Genomic DNA, 21,394 nt, shown 5'->3' on the forward strand with positions numbered 1-21,394 from the left:
TCCCTAAACAGGGCTGTTAAAGCCAAATACTTCAGGGTGGGTACTTGACAGCCAGATTTTGTTCCCCAGGTAGTATGCCCTTCACAGACTGGTCCAAAGTTTCATAACTTCTGTTTCATACGCATTCTTTCCAACAGGCTTTGGGGACAAACTCTTTGTTCATACCATTGTTTCAGGAAAGGCTACAAAATGTGCTTCTACTTGACGTCATTCCTGTTGTAAAAATGGAGAAAACATATTCCTAGGAACACTTTATGCATCTCCTTGATAAACTGTTTGAAATCTTGGATTAGGGATGGGCAGAGTATAAGTTCTCTCACACTCTGAATTGCTCCAAAGTATTTTTGTGATCAGTCACCCCGTGTTGCAGATGTTCTTTAGTTTTTATTATACTCCTATTTCTCTGAAGAGAAAGAATTTAGATTTAGAATTGCAATTCACCATAGACAATCTCACATGGACTCTTCACTAACATCTATGCCTTTTTCGTCAATCAAGGTGGAACTGACAGTGGATTTGGAACCCATAGAAACTGATCTATATAAACATATCTTCTGTGTGTTATTTAACAGCATAGGTTTGAGTTTTCCTTTTAATAAAGTGTGCACTTTCCAATGAAAAGTGTAAAAACCTGAAATTTTTTCCCCATGAATGTTGTGATATCAATATAGTTATATCATATTTACAGCATTTTGTTGTACCTTCAAAACAAACTTTTATAAATTGGCAGAAGGGTTGTATATATAAATAATCAGACCTATATTATTTCGATATAAGCCGGTTACACAAAGGATTGCCAAAGATAATCATCCTCAAGCAAATTAATATAGATAGATCGATAGATAGATAGATAGATAGATAGATAGATAGATAAATTTTAGCAGTAAGAGAAGTTAGGGAGAGCCTTGGATAAGCTGTGCAGAATTGAAATGATCAGTAAGATGTCTGATTTCGTAGTAGATCCCCATGTTGCAACCCAAACCTCTTTAGTTGGTGGGTGTGGGTGCATTTTGTTTTTTGAAACCTCTGTTTCAGAAGCAGCTTGATAAAGTTGTGTATTTGGGGATACTAAATCTGTGGCAAACCTTATGCTACAGCCACTTTCGCTCATTCTCAGTGGTGCTACAAGATCCCTTTGCAAACTCAAAATGAAAGATTGTGGAAGTGGTAAGTATCTTGCAACCAAGATGGATTTGGACGTTTAAAGAGTAGTATGAAAGTTACACATTATAAAATTGAGATTTTTTTGGTTTGTTCTTTCATATACAAGATTTGCTGTGTGTGAGGAGAAAGCATCTGAAATGTTACAGCTTCCCTTTTGCCTTGGTGTTTTAGAAGTGTAAGGGAAGTGGCATTCTGCTATGCTTGTGAGCTAATGATCAATAATAGGGCTGGCATTGTTTTTCTCTTAAATCCCTAGCTCCTTTTATATGTATTTTTCTTGGCCATTTTAGTGCCCAGTGAGACCTATCTTCTCGCAACACTCTCTATAAAGTGTCATTGGTGTAAGAGATTAGCACAGCCACCCCTCTAGAGGCCATTACCAAATGGATAAGTCACAATAGAAGTCCCCATAGTGATGGGAGCTACACAGCTCTCTTGAGTAACTCCCTGCACTGCTGAGTTTACAATGATTAGAAAATACAGTGGTAGTGTATGTTTACTTTAGTCAAGACATAGGATAATCGGGTGTGTTGGAGGAGTTGAAGGTAGGAAACAGAACGGAACTGACTGTAGATAGTGTGGAGGAAGAGAATCTCGTTTTCATCTTTCCATTGATAATAGGATTATTGGCTCCTTTCACTCAGAACATAGCACTAAGGTAGGTTTCAATACTCCATCATGTCTCTGTTTATGTTAATTAGAATGTAATTCAGAAATTAATTCACTCCAGCTCAATGTAATGTAAGCAAGTATTGTGTTCTTCATTGCGGTTTCTGTGCATCGTACATGTGAATCCATGCCTGTGCAGAGCGGCTTATCAGAACCTAGAAAGTGTCCATTTTTGGCAGTGGCTTCCCAGACATCATCTAGATTGGAATTAATTTGATTTCATTTTAAAAATTCTTTTTCTAACCTGGCCTCCACCTCAACTGTACTTCTGTTCACAGTCATTTCCACACACAGACTTACAGTATTTTGGGTGCTGTTCAAAAAGTATATAATTTGACATCAGAAAGTCTGATGATGATGGCAAATCCTTACTTTGTTGATGGGTGGGCAATGTCTGGACTGCAGCTCCCATTAGCCCTAGCCAGCAGCCCATTGTTGATGGAAGTTGCAGTCTGGCAACATGTGAAGGGCCAGGGATTGTCTACCAGCAGCTTTTTGCCATCTGTAATCAGGAATGTAGGAACCAGCTTGGCATAGTGGTTTGACTCTTGGACTACAACTGTGAAGACCAGAGATCTATTCCCAGCTTTGCCGTGAATCTTACTGAGTGACCTTGGGCAAGTCATATGCTCTGAGAAGAAGGCAATGGCAAACCACTTCTGAACAAATCTTGTCAAGAAAATCCCATGATAAGTTTGCCTTAGGGTTGTCATAAGTTGGAAAAGAAAGCACACAGTGTTGACAAGCTGGAGCGTGTCCAGAGAAGGGTGACCAAAATGGTGAAGGGTCTGGAAACCATGCCCTATAAGGAGAGACTTGGGGAGCTGTTTAGCCTGGAGAAGAGAAGCCATAATATGATAGCCTTGTTTAAATACTTGAAGAAACGTCATACTGAGGATGGAGCAAGCTTGTTTTCTGCTGGAAGTATTAGAAAAACAGCCCCAAAATTCTTAAGTAAACTGGTGGCTCTTCAGTTGATGGCAGAAATACCCATCACTGAGAGCTGACCTAATTTCAACCATGATGGATCCTACAATAGAAAAGGTCCTATTTGGCAGTGACTTTGTCATAACAAGTACACTCCTGCAACCTAGCTGCCATAAATGTAAGTCAGGTTCCTCTGTAAAATGCTTTAATCATTTAGAAAGGAGCTTTAAATGAGGTAACAAATATTGTTTTAAAAAAAACTTAAAATAGCCACAGATAACAGGAAGCATCTCAGAAGAAGCATCCCTGCTTGTCTCACACACTGTTGCTGTTGTGTGCTTTCATGTCATCTCCGATTTATGGCAAACCTATCATAAGGCTTTCTTAGCAATATTTGTTAAGTGGGGGGAGTCCCGTTGCCTCCTGAGGATGAGAGAGTATGACTTCCGTCACCCAGTGGGTCTTCATAACTGAGTGGAGATCCTGCCTCGCTCTGGTGCCGCAGCAAACTACAGCTCCCATAGGACTGAATCATTTAAAGCAGTGTCAAACCAGAGTATTTCTGATGCACAAATACAGCCTGAGGGATGTCTTTTTAAATTTCTTTTTGTTTTTGCAGGACCAATGCAGATCATTCCCTGTGTGATACAAAGTTTAACAAAATGCTTGTGTGTATTATATCATGCTGTCAGCCCAAGTGAGTATTGTACAGTAGTTTTAAAGCATAAACTAGTAAGCTTGCTTTGGCAATGGCCGAAGAGGAGAATAGAATAGTTTGGGGAAATTTGGGCAGGTTCTACTGCCCCACGCTTCCAAAACTCCAGTTACAGGTTGAATCTCCCTTATCCAAAATGCCTGGGTCCAGAAGTGTTTTGAATTGCAGAGTTGGTTGGGTTTTGGAATATTTCCATATGTGTGGCAAGATATTTTGTAGATATCTTTGTTTCAAGTGGCAAAACATCTGACAACAGCCATGCCAAGCTACCGTGCCTCCTAGGGCTGTTTTCTAGCAGTGTTTTTCACTTCAGTGCTGTCTGCACGGGTCAGAATACTTCAGGAATAGCAAGGATTATTCTGGCCCAAAAGCTGCCCCAATGTCCCCTCATTACCTTGAGTCCTCCATTGAATTCAGTTTGGAAATTAATTTAGCTGAATAGAAAGTAGCAAGATGGCCAATGTAACTTTGGCCAGAACTTTTAGCCTATGTATATCTTTTCCAAACCCAGAACTCCAGAGCAGCTTCCAAATTAGTTTGTCTTATTTATAACAAGGGGAAATCAGCTTTCACGCAGAGACATTCACTCACACACCTATAGAAGAGCCAACAATGTAAATGATGAGACATTGATAGCAATTCAGAAAGTAGGGCAATACATTACTGGTTCCAGAGACATCTCTCTAGTCAAGGAAAGGCTGTAGAGTCGATTGTGCCCAGTTCACCTCCTGAAAGTGATATTGAGTCTAGCTGAAAGCTGGCAGAGTTCTTGCTTGGTTTCATGTAAGGCTGAATTAGAATGGCCCAAACAACCATTTATATATTTTAAACTGCATCCTTGGGGCAGTTTCTCAGGACCTTTGAGTATATTTTTCCAGGAGGAAGAATGTGGAAATGACTGGACAATAAATGCAAACATCTTAAAGAGGTGTCATGTCCAGATGGCAGTGCCCTTTGATTTCCAACTTTCCTGGCAGATACTTGGTGGCATTGCACCATCACATTCCTATGTGAAGGGGTATGTAGATTTCAACCTCAAGGGTTTCAAAGGGTCTATCCTGTCAGTGTGTGTTAGTGCTTCCAAACCAAGACTACTGGATCCCCATATTTGGGCAGATTCCCTCCTAGCATTGAGGCAGTCTTCTGTGGCTACGTGATCAAACATCCATTTTAATACTGAGTTGATATAAAAGGTCTACTAGGGGTGATGGAAGGCTGATCTATGTAGTAGCAAGCTGCCATCCATCATTTGCTCTGAGATCAGAACTAGGGGCCCACTGTTAATCACATGGCTGCACACCTCTTTTAGGACCTCAAAATGAGTGGCACATGTCAGTATTGGTGGCACTGGGTGACACAATGAGATGTGTTGTAAATAGCCACCTGATATTGCAACAGAGGTCTTTGGTTCTTCCAGGAAGATACAAAGCAAAAGGTGATTTATTTTAAAATGTTTTAATTTGGGTATATGGTGGTTCATTTGGTGATGAACTGGCTGGAGTTCATCTGGATTTTGATCAACTCTTTCTTATTCTTATTTTATTTTATTGATTCGTATTTTATTAAAATGGCACAGCAGTGCATTTTAAGTTGGGGAAGAGGGGCAACCTCAAGGTGCTTACAGACTCTAAATATCCATAACAGGAGAAGTAATAGAGGGAGGCAAAGAAAAGGAAAATCCCAAGCTAACAGCAAATAAATCTGCATAAGGCATCTTTGTGACCAGCCTGCACCACAGGAAGAACACTACCATCCCCACATCACTGTAGGCAAATCTGTGCTTAAGTCCGTCCAGCAGTTCACCTACTTGGGAAGCATCATCTCCTCAGACACCAAGATTGATAAAGAGATCAATCACAGACTGGCAAAGGCATATAGTGCATTCGGAAGGCTTCACAAAAGAGTTTGGTGTAACAAACACCTGAGGCGAAGCACAAAAATCAGTGTGTATAGAGCCATTGTACTGTGTATTTTCCTTTATGGGTCTGAAACATGGGTCACCTATTGCCAAGACCTACGACTCCTTGAACGCTTTCATCAGTGCTGTTTATGCACAATTTTTAATATGCACTGGACTGACTATGTGACAAATGTTGCTGTCCTTGAGCAAGCAGGGATCATCAGCATTGAGGCCATGCTATTGAGGACGCAGCTGTGCTGGGCAGGACACGTTTCTAGGATGGAGGACCATCGCCTCCCAAAAATAGTACTCTATGGTGAACTCGCTACAGGTCAGCGTAAGAGGGGCGCCCCAAAGAAGAGATACAAGGACTCTCTGAAATAACATCTCAGACTCAGCCAAATTGATCACCAGCAATGGTCCGCCTTGGCCTCGCATTGGGAGGCTTGGAGGTGCACTATCCACAGTGCTGCAGCCTTTTTTGAAAGCTCATGCCAAACGAGTCTCGAAGAGAAACAACAACGCAGAAAGAACCACAACCCAGAAACATCACCCAAGGAGACTTTCTGCTGTGCTTTCTGCAACTGGACTTGTTTATTTTGGATTGGCCTTTTTAGTCATCAGTGTGCTTGTAGAAAGCGTGGGATGAGTCCTTCCTGAATCTTCGTTCGTGAAGAAAAGCCAGAGAGAGAGATATGCCTTCATGTCGCCTGTCGACTTATGGTGACCACATGAATTTCATAGGATTTTCTTAAGTAAGCAATACTCAGAGGTGGTTTTACCAGTTCTTTCTTCTGAAATAAAGGCCTGTTACAGATTGCCAAAATAAAGCTGCTTCGGGTCTCTTTGGAGGTATGCTGTTTAAATTATGCATGGGTCCTAAGAGTCCGGAGATTGCGTCAAAGCCACACTCCGTTCCTAAGCACTGGAGTGCAGCTTTGGTGCAGCTTCCGGATTCTTAGGATGCATGCATCATTTAAACAGCATACTTCCAAAGAGACCCGAAGCAGCTTTATTTTGGCAGTCTGTAACAGGCCATAGTGTGTAACACCTGGTATTTGTTAGCATTCTTCCACCCAGGTACTAACCAGGCTGACCTTAGCTTCCAATATCAGACAGGCTTAGGATGGGCAAATGATGTTTTATTCAGCCTGTGTAGACAGGGACAACAAGCTAGACTTTATCTCTCCAGTGTCCTTTGTTACGTTGGGCAGAAGAACAGTGCTTCACTAGAGCCACTGGTGTATATACATTATCTAACTCCTGGGTTAGTATATGCGTATATTAAGAGTTAAATGGGAATATCAAGGAAATTGAGTCAAAAAGTTGTCAGTGGTTTAATTGTGTTATGGACTTACTTGCTTCATACTTGAAGTGCCATGAAGTCCTATGCTAATTGTTTGGAGTCTTCCAGGTTTTGCACTGCCAATTCCGAATACTTTCAATAGGACAGAACTAGCTCCCAGCGAGCCGAGAACAAAAGCTGAGGCTGTATCTGCAAAGCTGGTCAATTTCTTCAATCCAGTGAGTAAGTACCACTGTGGTATTATTGGGGCTTTTAACTTTGTGTTGAGTGGACTTGAAACGTGGGATTAATTACTGAAATTTCACTTGGCTAAGCTGCGGTGAGGGTGCCCATCTATGCACAGAGCATTACAGTTGGACAAGGGAATGAAAAAGTATTGACTTTAGGAATTCCTTCTATCTTGACTTCTCTGCTGCAGTTTTTCTTGGCTGGGCCTGCCGTACCGCAAAGCAAGCAGCTTGTTTGAGATGTCTCCATCCAAGTCCTCTTGGATTTAGGCTGTACTTTGGATCTGTCCCAATCACTGCTATACTCAAAACACAAAATTGATCACAGACTTCAAATATACCAATTGAGAGGGCTGAATCAAGAAATGTTCTTCCGTTCATATAAAGCTCGCTCTTGATGGTGGAAATTCTGTGGCCTTCCAAATGTTGTTGAATTGCAAATCTCACTAGACTTACCCAACGTAGGTGACAGTGAAGAATCCTGGGAACTGCCAGTCATCGACATCTGGAAAGCCATAGGAATCCCACCTCGACCCTTTATCAGTGGAGGTGGGGAGGAAAGGTGGCTAACAAAACAAATTTCAAATTAGCCAAGGTAGGCCAGTGGGCAAAGGCTTTCATCGTCCTTCCTCTGCAGAGATTAAGACAAGTGATGGATTCCAAGTGTGATAAAGTTTGGGGCTGCATCCACACTGCAGAATTAATGCAGTTTGGCACTGCTTTAACTGTCATGGCTCAATGTTATGGAATTCTGGGATCTGTAGTTCTGGGAGAGATTTAGCCTTCTTTCTTGGAGAGCTCTGGTGCCACAACAAACTACCTCAAGCATTGCCTTGAAGGAGTGTAAACTTGTGTACATGAGTGTTTAAACAGCTTTGAAATTCTCTTTCCCCTCCATATTTCCTTAGGTCTGCAGGAAGTACCCTCCTCTGTGTCCCTAATACTACTACTAGTAGTAGTTATGATTATTATTATTGGATGCGAAGACTTATTATTATTATTATTATTATTATTATTATTATTATTATTATTATAGTATATTAAATGAAGGACACAGGAGAGGAATTTCTTGGTTGTGGCACCTCAATTGTGAGAAACCCATTGTTGGTCTGATTGATGCCAATGTGGGTTGATTTCTCATGACAGGTCAAAGCATGTCTTTTCATTAAAGCCTTCACTGACTGAAATGGATATGTACACCCTTTTAAATTGTTGCATTTCAAGTTGTTTTTTTTAACTGTTGTCTTGTTCAATATGTGTCTAGCTTGTGTCGACTGTTTATTATTTTAATCTGGAATATTTTACATGGTTGATATTGTGTGCTTCCTAGAGATTCCCACAATAAAGGGTGGGATACAAATCATAGAAATGTTGTAATAAATAAAATGTCATTTCCCAAAGCATGTCAACCCAAATCAAATCAAAAAGTGGAGCCTTGCCAAGCTGGAGAATATACCAACGAAACCTTGTGCCTACAATACAAGTGTTGTGTCTCTTCAAGAAAACAGATTCAAATGGACTGCTACACTCCGCTCGAAGACCGTAAGTGGCGTTCTGCCTATCAGCACCTTGTATAATCTGTAGACAGGGAGAGATACACATTCTTTCTTATGCCCCTTTCAGCTTCAAAGGTACCATCTTCATCCGAGCTTATGCTACAGCTGTTATTCAGATAGCATAATACAGTAATATGGATGCCCTTCCCAGAGCTCAACTTTTCTGCAATTACATTAACTTGATTGCAGTTCACATCATTTGTTGTAGCATACCTTCAAGTTGTTTCTGGCTTATGGCGACTCTAAGGTGAACCTGTAATTGGGGTTTTCTTGACAAGATGTGTTCAGAGGAGATTTGCCATTGCCTTCCCCTGAGGCTGAGAGCATGTGACTTGTCCAAGGTCACCTAATGGGTTCCTTGGCTGAGAAGGGAATCAAACCTTGGTCTCCAGAGTTGCACTCCACCACTTGGTGAAGAAACCGATGTGTGTTACGAAGTAACACACATTCTCCTTCCCTCAGTTTCTGTCTCTCTTGGGGATGAGCATGTTGGTAGTAGTCATGATCACAGCACAAAGTGGTGCACCCCTCTTCTGCCACCCCCTTTCTCTCTCTCCTTCTTTCCTGGCCCAGCAAACTTCTAGGATTCCAAGCCATTATCACTTCGGCTTGGATGAGAGAGCAATTTAATTCAGAAAATCTGTTTATGTGGATCATCTGTGGAGGTGATTTTTAATTGCTCTTACCTTTGCCATAAATTATCCATAGGTTTAAGGCAACTGTACAGTGAAAGTATTCCTGCTTTGGAATGAAACTTCAAAATCTTGATGGAAAATGAACTATGCTTGTTCGCCATTATCTAGTGTACTTCATAGTTTTTTGTGGGTTTTGGGGGCTATGTGGGTTTTTCGGGCTTCAGATTCTCTGAAGATGCCAGCCAGAGTTGCTGGCAAAACGTCAGGAAGAAACTTTTCTGGAACATGGCCACATAGCCTGAAAAAACCACAAAAAACTATGGATGCCGGCCATGAAAGCCTTCAACTTTACACTGGTGTACTTCCTTTTCCATCCACTTATTTGCCTGCAGAGCTATTAGGTACCCAAATGCTTCAGGACATGCAGCATATGTCAACAGGCAGTGCATGCTTATATGGCCCACAGAGTGCACACTGTGAGCAATCTCGCAATCTGTTGACAAAACGGAGACACAGCTTCAATTCAGAGTTCTCGCATCTTCCTAGAAAAGCATCTGGTTACCGCTTGCAATGGGTAATGGGCAATTTCATAGCCCTGTTGGTTAGATAAATCCTGAAATTCCCTTAATTTGTTTTCTTGCTTCACTTCTCAGTTTTGGCAGCAATAGGGACGTATGCTCCCATGCCTTGCTAGCTGGGCAAAGCTGCTTGTCCTGTTTGTTAGAAGAAGGTTCCTGGGCAAGTTGACCTTAGGGCCAATCCAAAAGAGTTACTTCCCTCCATCATTTGTTCTCACTAACATTACAATAACATTTGCAACAAACATAGATTATGCAACTCATGATCATGCCTTGAATGGAAGGCTTTGGACATAGGGCTTTTCTTATTCATTCATTCATTCATTAAATCCATGCCCTTCAGCCAAAAAGGCTCCTACGGTACCTTACAGATCATTAATTTGACAATTTCTTGCCTTCCATCTGTCAGTCTAAATAAGACACAACCCATAAAGAAAAGGTAATGACAGTTGAGGAAAGTATTGAGTCCAGCAAATGGTGGTGGTTCTTCTCTACCTCAGTGGCCAGAGCAATAGAGGAACATGGAGGGGGGACCTTTCACCAGATCCTATGAGGGTACTACTATATTTGAAATAAACAGTTTGATTTAGGCAATAGAAAGCATTGGTAATTCTAGTCCATGATCAGAGGCTATAGTATCCCAGTGAAAGGACACCTTTGCAATCTTCATAGAAAGCTTGGAAACAAAAATGTCCCATCAACATAACTGGAGATAAATAATGTTCTTCTCAAAATAACCAGTAATTTAATAATGTTCTCCATGTTGCAAGAAAGTTTTTGAAAACCATAATTTCCAAAGCCTGTTTGCAATTTGGGATTTATTCTGCACAACATCTACATGTGGTTATTGTGAATAAAAAACAAATTGTGTTGTATATATCGGAATCAACATTTTCTACACAGGAAATACTATTTCCCTGCAGAAATATTATTTTCTGTGCAAAGAAAGATGTGACCTGTGGAGAAAATGCTATCTTCTATTGGGGGGGGGGGGGACGTCCTGAAATGTGAATATTATCATCTGTCAAGGATTCTTCTCATCTGGGTTTCTCAAAACTTGAAAAACATGTTATTCAACCAGTTATTTTTGAAAATTATTTCCATATCTTGACTGGAAGCAGGGATGGATTTGCCAGGTCTGTAAGTGATTTCTTTTGTGCTTACAGAAATGTTGCAAACCAACACTAGCCTGGGGTTAGCAAAATTAAAATTGTTTCTCAGTATGGTGACTGGGAGGGAAGAAGGAAAGGCTATGGCACCACTTTCCATCCTGTTCAGAGCAAAATGCAAAGGCAATGGGTCCAGAACCTTCTCCTGGCATAAATAAATACATTGTTCAGCCAGTGCCCTAAAAGTTATCCCTCCCACCATTATGTCAATAAAGTAAAACTTGCTCGCTAAGATATAGGTCAGATGCAAGCCAAACTCATGTTGCTCTAACCATAACAGGCCCTCAGCAGATCCTGCGGTTCTTTGGCATTGGAATTGGAGGAGTGATGCTCATTGCATGCTTTCCATTTTGTTGCTTTATAGTGGAGAGGAGGTAAGAAATGATTATTTCCATGCAAAAATCCAGTTCTGCAGTGGGGTTGAAGGAAAATTGCTCAGCAGCACCATCACTCGGTGATTTGCATGCAGAAGGTTCAGTCCTAGACATCTAATCACTAATTTTGAGTATCATCATCATCAGTTCTGCCATATTTTCACCATTCCATGGTCTATTTGAGGCCTAGGAAAGGAAGTAAACCATCTAGTAATCGAGGTCAGGTAGGGAAAAGTGTGAATGTAACCCCTGGATCCAACTTTGGTTGTCATCAGACCCTCCCACCCCACAATTCATCTCCAAATCTTGAACCCCCACCCTAATTTTTTAAAAGTCAATGCAGTTTTTTCAGGCAAAAAAACACAACATTGCCCCAAATTCACAGTGAAAGCCCTTCCGCGTGTATGCAATTATGCAAGTTCCTTCTTCCTCTTGAGTACCTTCTGTGCCCTCTGTTCTTCCTTCGAAATGGTGACAAGAAGGGACATGATGTTACTTCTGGCCAGAAAGGGGAAATGGAGACAAAACAAGGTGTGCTTGGTTGAGGACATGGCCCATGGAGGTTTGGGTTGGAAAATACACACATGTGCACACTTTTCTACACCTCCACCCCAGTAGATGGTTTAAGGATCTAAACTGGTATAAGATAGCTTCCAGTCTCTCAGATTTCCAGCACAAAGTTATTTGACTCTCAGATCATTTACCATGAAAGGAAACTGCACTGTTTTGCACATATGGGACCACATCCCACCCTCTTTCCTTCAGCCTGGCAGATGGTTATTTGTCAAAAGTTTCCACACAGGGACCTCATGCTGTGCAAATCTTCCCATTTACAACTTCCTCTGCTATCGGCACCCAACAATTTAAATTGCATCTAGCCAAGCAGAGGCACTGGCAAGTTGCCAATCCAGAGCCAAGGAATTAGCAGGGAATTGTCTACTCAGACGAGCCTTGAAAAATGGATGCATTTGGAGAGCAGTTGTATCAATATTGAAGTGACTTAGCTGTGGGAGTGGGTGGACAGTTGCTATTACTAGGAATGCTGCTGAATGTTGCCTTGAAATGATTTTTTTTTCTTCCCGTAATTAAGTAGATGCAAGTTCATTTTCTTTTCTAGCATATCCGGTTGGAAATGTCTGAATACATCAAGCAAAGCAAAAATTATATGATTGTATTATCGTTTCCAGTTTCAAGAGGATGCTTGCTGTGGTTGAATGTTTCTTCCCAACAAGTTCCCTCAGCACATCTGCAAGGGCATGATATTTATTGGGAAATTATCAAGGCTGCCGGATTATTTCTTTTATTTCTCATCTGCAAGTGCCTTGTGCAAGTATAGTGTATCACATCCGTCTTTGCATTTGGCTTTCTGAAGACTAGACCATATGTGACAGATTGAAGTTTCCACCCTGCTCCCATATAAAGCAGAGGATCTTCAGGGGGTAGGGGCATGGAAATGAATTGGGAATGGGAAAAAGTTTGACACTGATTTAACTACCATGGCTCCTTCTCACAGAATCCTAGGATTTGTAATTTGTCCTGGCATTAGAGATCTCTGCCAGAGAAGGCTATCTTACAAAACTACAAATCCCAGAATTCCATAGCATCAAGCCATGGCAGCTAAAGTGGTGTCAAACTGCATTGTGGAACAGTTCTGTCAGGAAGTTCTTCCAAACATTTAGATGGAATCTATTTTCTTGTAATTTGAATCCATTGGTTGTGTCCTAATTTCTAAAGCAGCAGACAACAAGCTTGCTCCATCTTCTACATGACATCCTTTGAAATATTTATAGACAGCCATTATATCACTTCTCAGTCTTTTCTTCTCCAAACTAAATAAACATACTTAGCTTCATATGCTATTCTTTTTTTTAAAAAAAAAGATAACCCTCTGCTGGACATGTTCCAACTTGTCAATATCCTAATCATCTCTCCATCCATGACTAAGGATTCTGCATGATGTGATATGAGAGGAGGTCAATGGAGGGGTAAAGCCATGCTTTACCACATTGGCTGATGCTAACCCTAGTGATGCCACTGTCCCATAAAAGACCATTGTCTCCTCTTTTCCCCATGGTGTTGCAGCCCATGTGCCAATCCTTTGCGGAGAGACGCCCCAGAAGAAGAGACAGATGAAGGAGACAGTGATGAAAGTAATGATGGCAGTGAAGAAACCAGCGATACCCAGTCTGTGAGTTTACTTCAAGATGATGTTGAGAAACATAAGACCAAGAAGAAAAGAGGCAATTAAGCCACTTGTCACAAGACACCCAGTTCTTGTATTATTATTTGTATGTTATGAATTGTGAACTTTAATATTATACCCTACCATTTTGCAGTGCTCTAAACAGCTGTTGTTGTTGTTGTTGAAGTGCTTTCAAGTCAACCCTGATTTATGTCAACCCTGTGGATGAGACATCTCCAGGACCTCCAATTCTTCACTCTTTCTGCAAATTGTGACCTCCCTATCCATCTAGTGTGCAGTCTTCCTCTCTTTTTATATCCCTCCGCCTTTCCTAGTATTATTGTCTTTTCTAATGAGTCATGTCTTCTCATGATGTGGCCAAAGTACGACAGCCTCAGTTTGATCATTTTGGCTTCCAGGGAGATTTCTGGCTTGATCTGTTTAATGACATGAAACTATAACTGATGTTGCTGATCTGGGTTGGCAACTCTGGTTTAATACAGGGACATTTTGGAGACCACTTGAACTGTCAGAATTTATTTTAGAAAGGGGGAGGAGAAACAAAACCAGAAGTAGTTGAATGTCCACTCCTGTTTTTGAAAAACAAGCCTTTTCCAAAGTTGCATCACAATTCCTGGAAGCCTGTAGGAAAGAAAATTTAATCAGGTTTGTGTGTGTATTTATTTTTTTAGTTTTGACCAGAACAAAAAGGAAAGGTCTAGGAAGTCTTGAAGGGTTAAGGACTGCAAGATGGGGTCCACATGTTGCTCATCCCTGTTTTAGACAGAACCCGCTAAGATCCACAACAAGCTGAGCATCAAAACAAATGCAAGAATAAAAAATCATACAGAGACAGCATCACTGTGGGATGGTCATAGTAGAAAGTACTGGGCTAGACAGAACCATTAGACAGTCAGATTTGGTATAAACCACTTCTTTTGATGAAAGGCAAAGGTCTTATACATTGTGCCACAAAAGTCTATATTGTATTACAGAAACAGATAAGAATCCTACTTTGAGAAATGGTCTTGTGTCTTTTAAATTAACAGCCACAAGATGGTGGTGTAAGCAAACTTTCTTAATAGTTTTGCTTTTCCTCTGTACGCTGCTGTCTTTCAACAGAACTTGTGGCTGAATGTTGCTTTTTGAAGCTTTCCCACTTTTAAAATGATTTTTGTACTGCGTGATTTATTGGCTCTTTAGATGGCTCCAGGCCATAAAGCATCTCAGTGTAATAGGCAGTGGATGATGGTCTCCTTATTCAGTCCTGTAAGGAAACACAGCATAGCCTTAATCTCTGGCCTGAGTAACGGATTGGCACAATCTACTTTCTGAGTTGGTACAGAACAGTGAAATAAATATATTGCGCCTCATATCATAGGAGTAGCATATCATAACTAGATCTGTCTACACCATATAACAAGTTTCTTTCAGATCCATATCATGACATACTATGGCCCATACCTGTGGCATTTAATTTTAAACTTGTGTTTTGAGAGCACCTACTTCGAGAGAGAGGTATAAGCTTGTGTCAGTGACTTGGGTGCTACTGTTCTGTATAATCCACTATGAGCTCTCTGAAAGAGAACTGTGATATAATTTAATCTATTTACCCGTACAATTTGTACACTGCATTTTAGCCAAAATGGTTTTGAAGGCCATCAGTCCATCTATCCATCGATTCAATATCAGGCAAGGAAAATGTTATTCATAGTGCACACCAACATTCCTTTGCTCCCTCACCTCACAGAATGCCCCTAAAACCCTAGACCCCTCTTAAAAATGATTTCCTTTCTTTCTTTCTTTCTTTCTTTCTTTCTTTCTTTTTTGAGGGCAATCACCAATACGTCACTCAAACTGCCACAAAAGTGTTGAAAACTGTATAGTTTGGAGTTCTTCCCCCACATTTCTCCAATCTAATCCAGCTCATAATTTCAATTTAATCCAGCTCGTAATTGATGCTAACCTAACAATGCTTCTTTGGGCTCTTTGGAAAAGATGATGGGATACACATTTGAGTAGATGATGAAGTACATATTTTGCAGGACCAATTCCAACTATTCCATGCCATTCTTTGGGTGGACCTTATGATTATGGCTCTCTCCAGTAAAGCTGCTTGACTTCATTTTAAGTGCTGTAGCTCCATCCTATGATCTGCTGGGATTTGTAATTTTATAGTGTCTTTAGCCTTATCTGTCAAAAGGTTCTGGTGCCCCACCAAACTATAAACCCCATGTTTCTGTAGGATGGCACCATGACAGTTAAAATGGCATCAAGCTGCATTATTTCTAGTGTGTAAATACACCTGAGACATGTTTCTCCATATGATTACATATGGTGGCGCAGTGGTTAAATACCTGTACTGCAGCCATTCACTCAAAACCACAAGGTTGCGAGTTCAAGACCAGCAAAAGGGCCCAAGCTCGACTCAGGCTTGCATCCTTCCGAGGTCGCTAAAATGAGTACCCAGATTGTTGGGGGCAAATCAGCTTACTTGCTAATTAGCTTACTTGCTGTTCACCGCTATGATCTTTGGAATAGCGGTATATAAATAAAACAAATTATTAAATTAATTATTATTATTAATAGGTGATGAGGACCTATAAGGATCATTGGTAATGTTAGTCAAAGAGAAGCATGACTACTGATACAACAGTCTCTTCAAGAATAGCTCTTTGACTTATAACTGTATCATCTTCTTGTCTTGTGCCTGGATTCTTGAAAAGGTCATCCGTGTCTCTCTGTACTGGAGCTCTGGCAAACCAAGCTTTAGGTCAAGAGTTCATTTTGCAATGAAGTGAGGAAACGTTATACATGCATTTCACGTTTCATTTGCTTGGCTGGTTGGCTGGCTTCTTTTGCTTTGTATTTTAAAAAGGCATTGAAATAAGGAATTCCATTGTACCAGGTGAGACTGTCCAACTTGCTCGGTATTGTCCACTTCAAGTAGAAGCAACTCTCTGACTGTTCAGTCCTGAGAAAAGGTGCAGGAAAAGCTGAAAAGATGCAGGAGAAAAAAAAGTAACTTCAAATGTTCATGGGGCTAAAGAAACTTCCTTATAAAAAGGGTATTAATATTTACAACTCATGCATCTAAGGAAGTAGGCTCAAGTCTACAAAAGCTCATGCTACCATCATCTATCTTTCAGTTGGCCTCAAAAGTCCTGCAAGATATTACACAATATTTAGAACTGTTTAGCTTGAGAAACAGTTGGTGCAGTTATTTGAGCAAGCTTTTAATGCTTAAGCAGGCAACGTTTTTTAACTGGGATGCATATTTTATCTGTTTTTAACTTTTGTATTATCTTTAATCAGTTTTATAGGGTGTTAATGTGGTGTGTTGAAACTGGTTTTATATTTTTTGCAACCATCTTTAAATTTGTTGTTATAGAAGCTGCCTTGGAAGAAAGGTGGCATATAAATAAAGTAAGTAAATAAATAGGTAGATCCTAGATTCAATTCCGGTCTTCTCCAAAGATCAAGTAACTTGCAACAGATAGGTTACGTGGCTCAGGTAATTATTTTGCTGTTTGAAATGAAGGAGAAGAGATACCCAGGAAATTTTGGAGTCAAGGCTCTGCTCATGTCAGTGCTTTTAGCAATAGTCACAAGGAGATTCCAAAAACAGAGATGGCGGTCAGATCCTCCACACCAATCCTCCCTGGTGTCATCCAGTTCAGGGGCATGCTTGCCCTTCTCCTTTGCTACAGTGGCGGTCTCCTCCTCAGGAGGGAGCCATGATCGTGGTGAAGTCAGGAGGAGCATACTCACCCCTTATCACCTTGGAAGGAGGACTCAACTGGGTGTCACCCCTCTTCTGAGATGTCACCCAGTGCAGTCTGCACCCCCTATACTTCCTAATGATTCCATTAGTAGCTGTCTTGGTGTTAGATACAAACAGACATGGAAGTGTGAAGTCAAAGGCTTTCATGGCCGGCATTCATAGTTTTATGTGGGTTTTCCGGGCTATGTGGCCGTGTTCTGGAAGACTTCATTCCTGACGTCTGAAGATGCCAGCCACAGATGCTGGTGAAACATCAGGAATAAACTCTTCTAGAACATGGCCACACGGTCTGAAAAACCCACAAAAAACTATAAATATGGATCTCATATGGTGAGATATGGTGGTGAATCCATTGCTGAACCTACTTTCAGTACAGGATCTTTTTAGTTTCTTTAGGCAGACATGGGAGCCTCCAACTTTGACTGGCTGGTAGATAGCCAGAGGAGGTCAGGCCACCAATCCTCCACACAAGCAAAAACAAGACCTATGCCTATCCCTCTGAAGGTTGTACATCTGAAAGGTAGGTCCTGTCTGCACTGGCCAGGATACTCTGGGGACAGCCTGGTGTATCTTGGGCCCAGAACTGCCTTGTTGCCTCACACTCCCTTCCACTCTCAGATGGGTTTTCAGATGTGCATCCCACTGAGTTGCCCAGTGCATCCACCACCACTGGGAGGATCATATGGCTGGACACAGAGCGAGTGACTGGTGGCAGTGGTGGATGTGCCAGATGGCAGAGGAGGATACACTTCAAACAACTGCCCAGCTTTGGAACAGAGGGTTCTGGATCATGCAGAAATATCTGGAGCAACTGGTGAAGGTATTTTAATTCATTTCAAGGTGGATATGCTGCAGTTGTTGTGCTGAACAGGCAGGACATTGGCATTAAAACTGGGGTTTGGCTCATGCATCCTCCAGTGTCCCCACTGAGAGGACTGCAGGAGGTTGTTTTATTTTGTCCATGCCGACAGGACCTAGATTTCAGCTTACATAGACTCTTAACATCCCATATTTGTGTCCTTCGCTACAACTGTTAGATTAATCCGGACATACACGCTCTACTAAACGATAGGATAGAACCCCCTGGAAAAGTGCCAGGGCAATTGCTGAAGTTAAAAGCAAAGTTCTTTTGTCTCTAACTTGAGTGAAGAATCAAAATAAAAACCTTTGCACAGGGGGAGTGAGTTTCTGAAATGGCAGCTTTAGCTACGCTGGTGGTGTCATCGCGTTTGGATCCTGCTGCCTTGTCTGTTCTTTGCCAACAACCGCTAGCAACCATTTGCCCACCTTCCCTGCTGCTGAGCTATATCAAGATTAGATGCAAGGCGATGAGCAGGCTTACAGCTTCATCTGTTGACACCACAGGAATGTAGAAGCAAAACAGCATGGCGATCGGGTTGGAAGAAACTTTGGAAATCATTGTCTGTCTCTGTGTGGATTCTTTTTCCTTTCAAGGCCCTGCCTTGGAACAGCGAGCTTTTGGAGCAAGAGAAATGGAAGGAAGAAAGTGGAGGGAGGATTTTCGATTTTCCCACTGAGAGAGAGCAGGGGGAAAAATCCTCAAGACACAACACATCAAAGGAATTTATGTATCTCATTTTTTCCCTAACCTTCTGAACATGATAGGATGGAAATGAACTACCCTGTGATGATTAATACTTCTCACAGATTAATAACTGTTTGCTTTATGTCCATGGTCATCTTGCATCAATGTTAGGGCTGCCATTTGATTAATGGTATTTTGATTGAGCAATCGTATGGGCCTTAACCAATTAATCTATCGGTTAAATTTGCTTGGGAGGAAAGCATTTTCTTTTCCTGAGCTCTCCTTTTAGGCAATATTGTTAAGGAACTCCATGTCTCGGGAAGATAACTTGACTTTATTTTGGTAGCACAACCACTGGAAGCCAGGAGCCTCTTGGGTTGGCAACCATTTTGTTTCAACAGCTTACACAGCCACATACAAATGAACAATGATGCTCCCATGCTGCCTCTGGAACACAGATGTTGTTGTGTGCCTTCAAGGCTGCGTCCATGCTACAGAAATAATCCAATTTGATGACACATTAACTGCCATGGTCCAATGCTTTAGAATTATACGAATTGTAGTTTGGTGTGGCATGAGAGCTCTCTGACAGAGAAGGCTACATGTCTCCCAAAATTCCATTCCTCAGTTTCCATAGCATTGAACCTTGGCAGTTAAAACAATGTCAAATTGGATTATCTCTGCAGTGCAGATGCACCTGAAGTCATTTCCAACTCATGGCAATCCTAAGCCAACCCTATCATGGGGTTTTCTTTCTATCCATCAATGTGTTAGAATCAATAGAAACCAAATTCCAAATATGCATGGGTAGACATAGTAGATAATAATTTTATTTGAACAAAGAAGGCAAGATCACTGTGAATTCTAAATTCCAAAATCTACTCCAGCTTCCTGCTCTTAGAGAATAAACCACTGAGACCTCTAGCTGTTCCCTAGATTGTTGGCTTTTTCTCCCAAGGCAAAGCATTGTCCTGTACTTCTAACTTAATCCAACGTTTAAATAATACAATATTTTTAAAAGGAAATCTGTGTAAATTGAAAAGTAGTGGACATCTGAAGCCTACACTGCCTAGAAAACATGGAGCTAAGTCTACAAACCCCAGTCTGACCACGGTGTGCCAAACAACTCTCAACACAAAGGCTACAAAGGATTCCTCCCTACACCATCTGCTGTAATTTAAAACTATAGTGAAGAGGGGGGGTATGCAGGTAGTTTCATCCATAACTCTCTGAATCTCCCTTATTTTATGGGCTTCTTCCAGGACTCTTACTGTTACTTTAATGGAGCCTTTTGTAGTTTAATTTTATCTCTATATGAAGCTAGGCACTCACAGGTAGACTTGCTGGTAATATTGCTTCCTTGTGAGTCATTAGTTGTTTCATATGAGTTGGATATACGATTTACTCATTTTTACTCAACTATAAAAGTCTCTGGAAAATTCCCAGCCAGACGGGTTATCAGGCCTCCTGAAGACACGGCAACTCAGCTTCAGGAAATAAATAGAATGCATGGATCACACAAATGCTTTGCCCTCCGTAGCTTCTAAAAGCTCCATAAACATCCTTTTAAAAATCAGATTCTATGGTGTTCGGTGTTTATTACCAGCCGAGCTCTCTTGCTCCTTCAACCATTTCAGCATCCCTTGTTATCAAATGGCACATTGTAAAGGAACGTCCTTGCACTAGATGATGCATGAAAGGGATGAGGACCACGTAGCACTTCAGGTGTGGTTGAACTATATAGGCTTGTCTACACTGGTGAAAAATGCTGCTTTATCCTGAAAGTGGTGCTGGCCGTTCTCATGTATAGATACTTACAGGGGGGAACCATGGTGTGTTTTTTGTCATCCCAACTTCACCCAAAACTCAAGAAAAAGTCCAGCGTTTCTTGGAAAACCGGAGTGATCTTGAGTTTGCTGTGCATGTAGATAGGCGGATCAGATCCAATTTGGCCCAGTCCAGTTGTCCACATGCCAAGAGCTGTGCCATCCTCCTTCCCCATGCTGAACTGTGCAGGGAAAGGGGATGACCCATTTTTGGAGTTGCCACTGTGAAAAGCCTGTCTGGCACAACATTGTTTCTGCTATTGTCAGAAAGGGATGCCCATGTGATAGGGAACCTCATCATGTGGTCAATGAAGAGAGGGCAGAGTGACCCGCCATTGTCGATCACATAATGAGGTTCCTTATTTTGTCCTCAGCAGATGTTATGGTGATGGCTTTCACAGGGAGCCACTTAGCTGCCTAGGCTGCAGCAGTGGTGGCACTGAAGGAGACAGGCCAATGCAGTGTCAGCCTGGCTGGTCCATGTATACAACATTGCAATGTTACACCATATTCAGCTTGGTGCATGTGATCACCATTGTGATCAGTCCAGGGCCAGTCTGGATTATAATGCAAACTGGACCCAGATTAAACAGCGAGTGTAGACACATCCTATGTTTCCCCATTCTTCACCATTGACTAAACTGGCTAGGGCGATGGGAAGTTACAGTCCAAAAATATCTAGAGGGCTTCAGGGTCCCAAAAAGATACCATTTCACATTTCTAGTTTTCTTAATAACAGAAGGAGAGCAATGAGGGTACAAAAGGCACTGTGTCAACACTCGGTAGTACAGAAGAGTTGAGTTGGAAAGGACATAGCGCACTGAGTAAAGATGGAG

Source organism: Sceloporus undulatus, chromosome 7 (assembly GCF_019175285.1).
Source record: "Sceloporus undulatus isolate JIND9_A2432 ecotype Alabama chromosome 7, SceUnd_v1.1, whole genome shotgun sequence".
Classification (NCBI taxonomy): Eukaryota; Metazoa; Chordata; class Lepidosauria; order Squamata; family Phrynosomatidae; genus Sceloporus; species Sceloporus undulatus.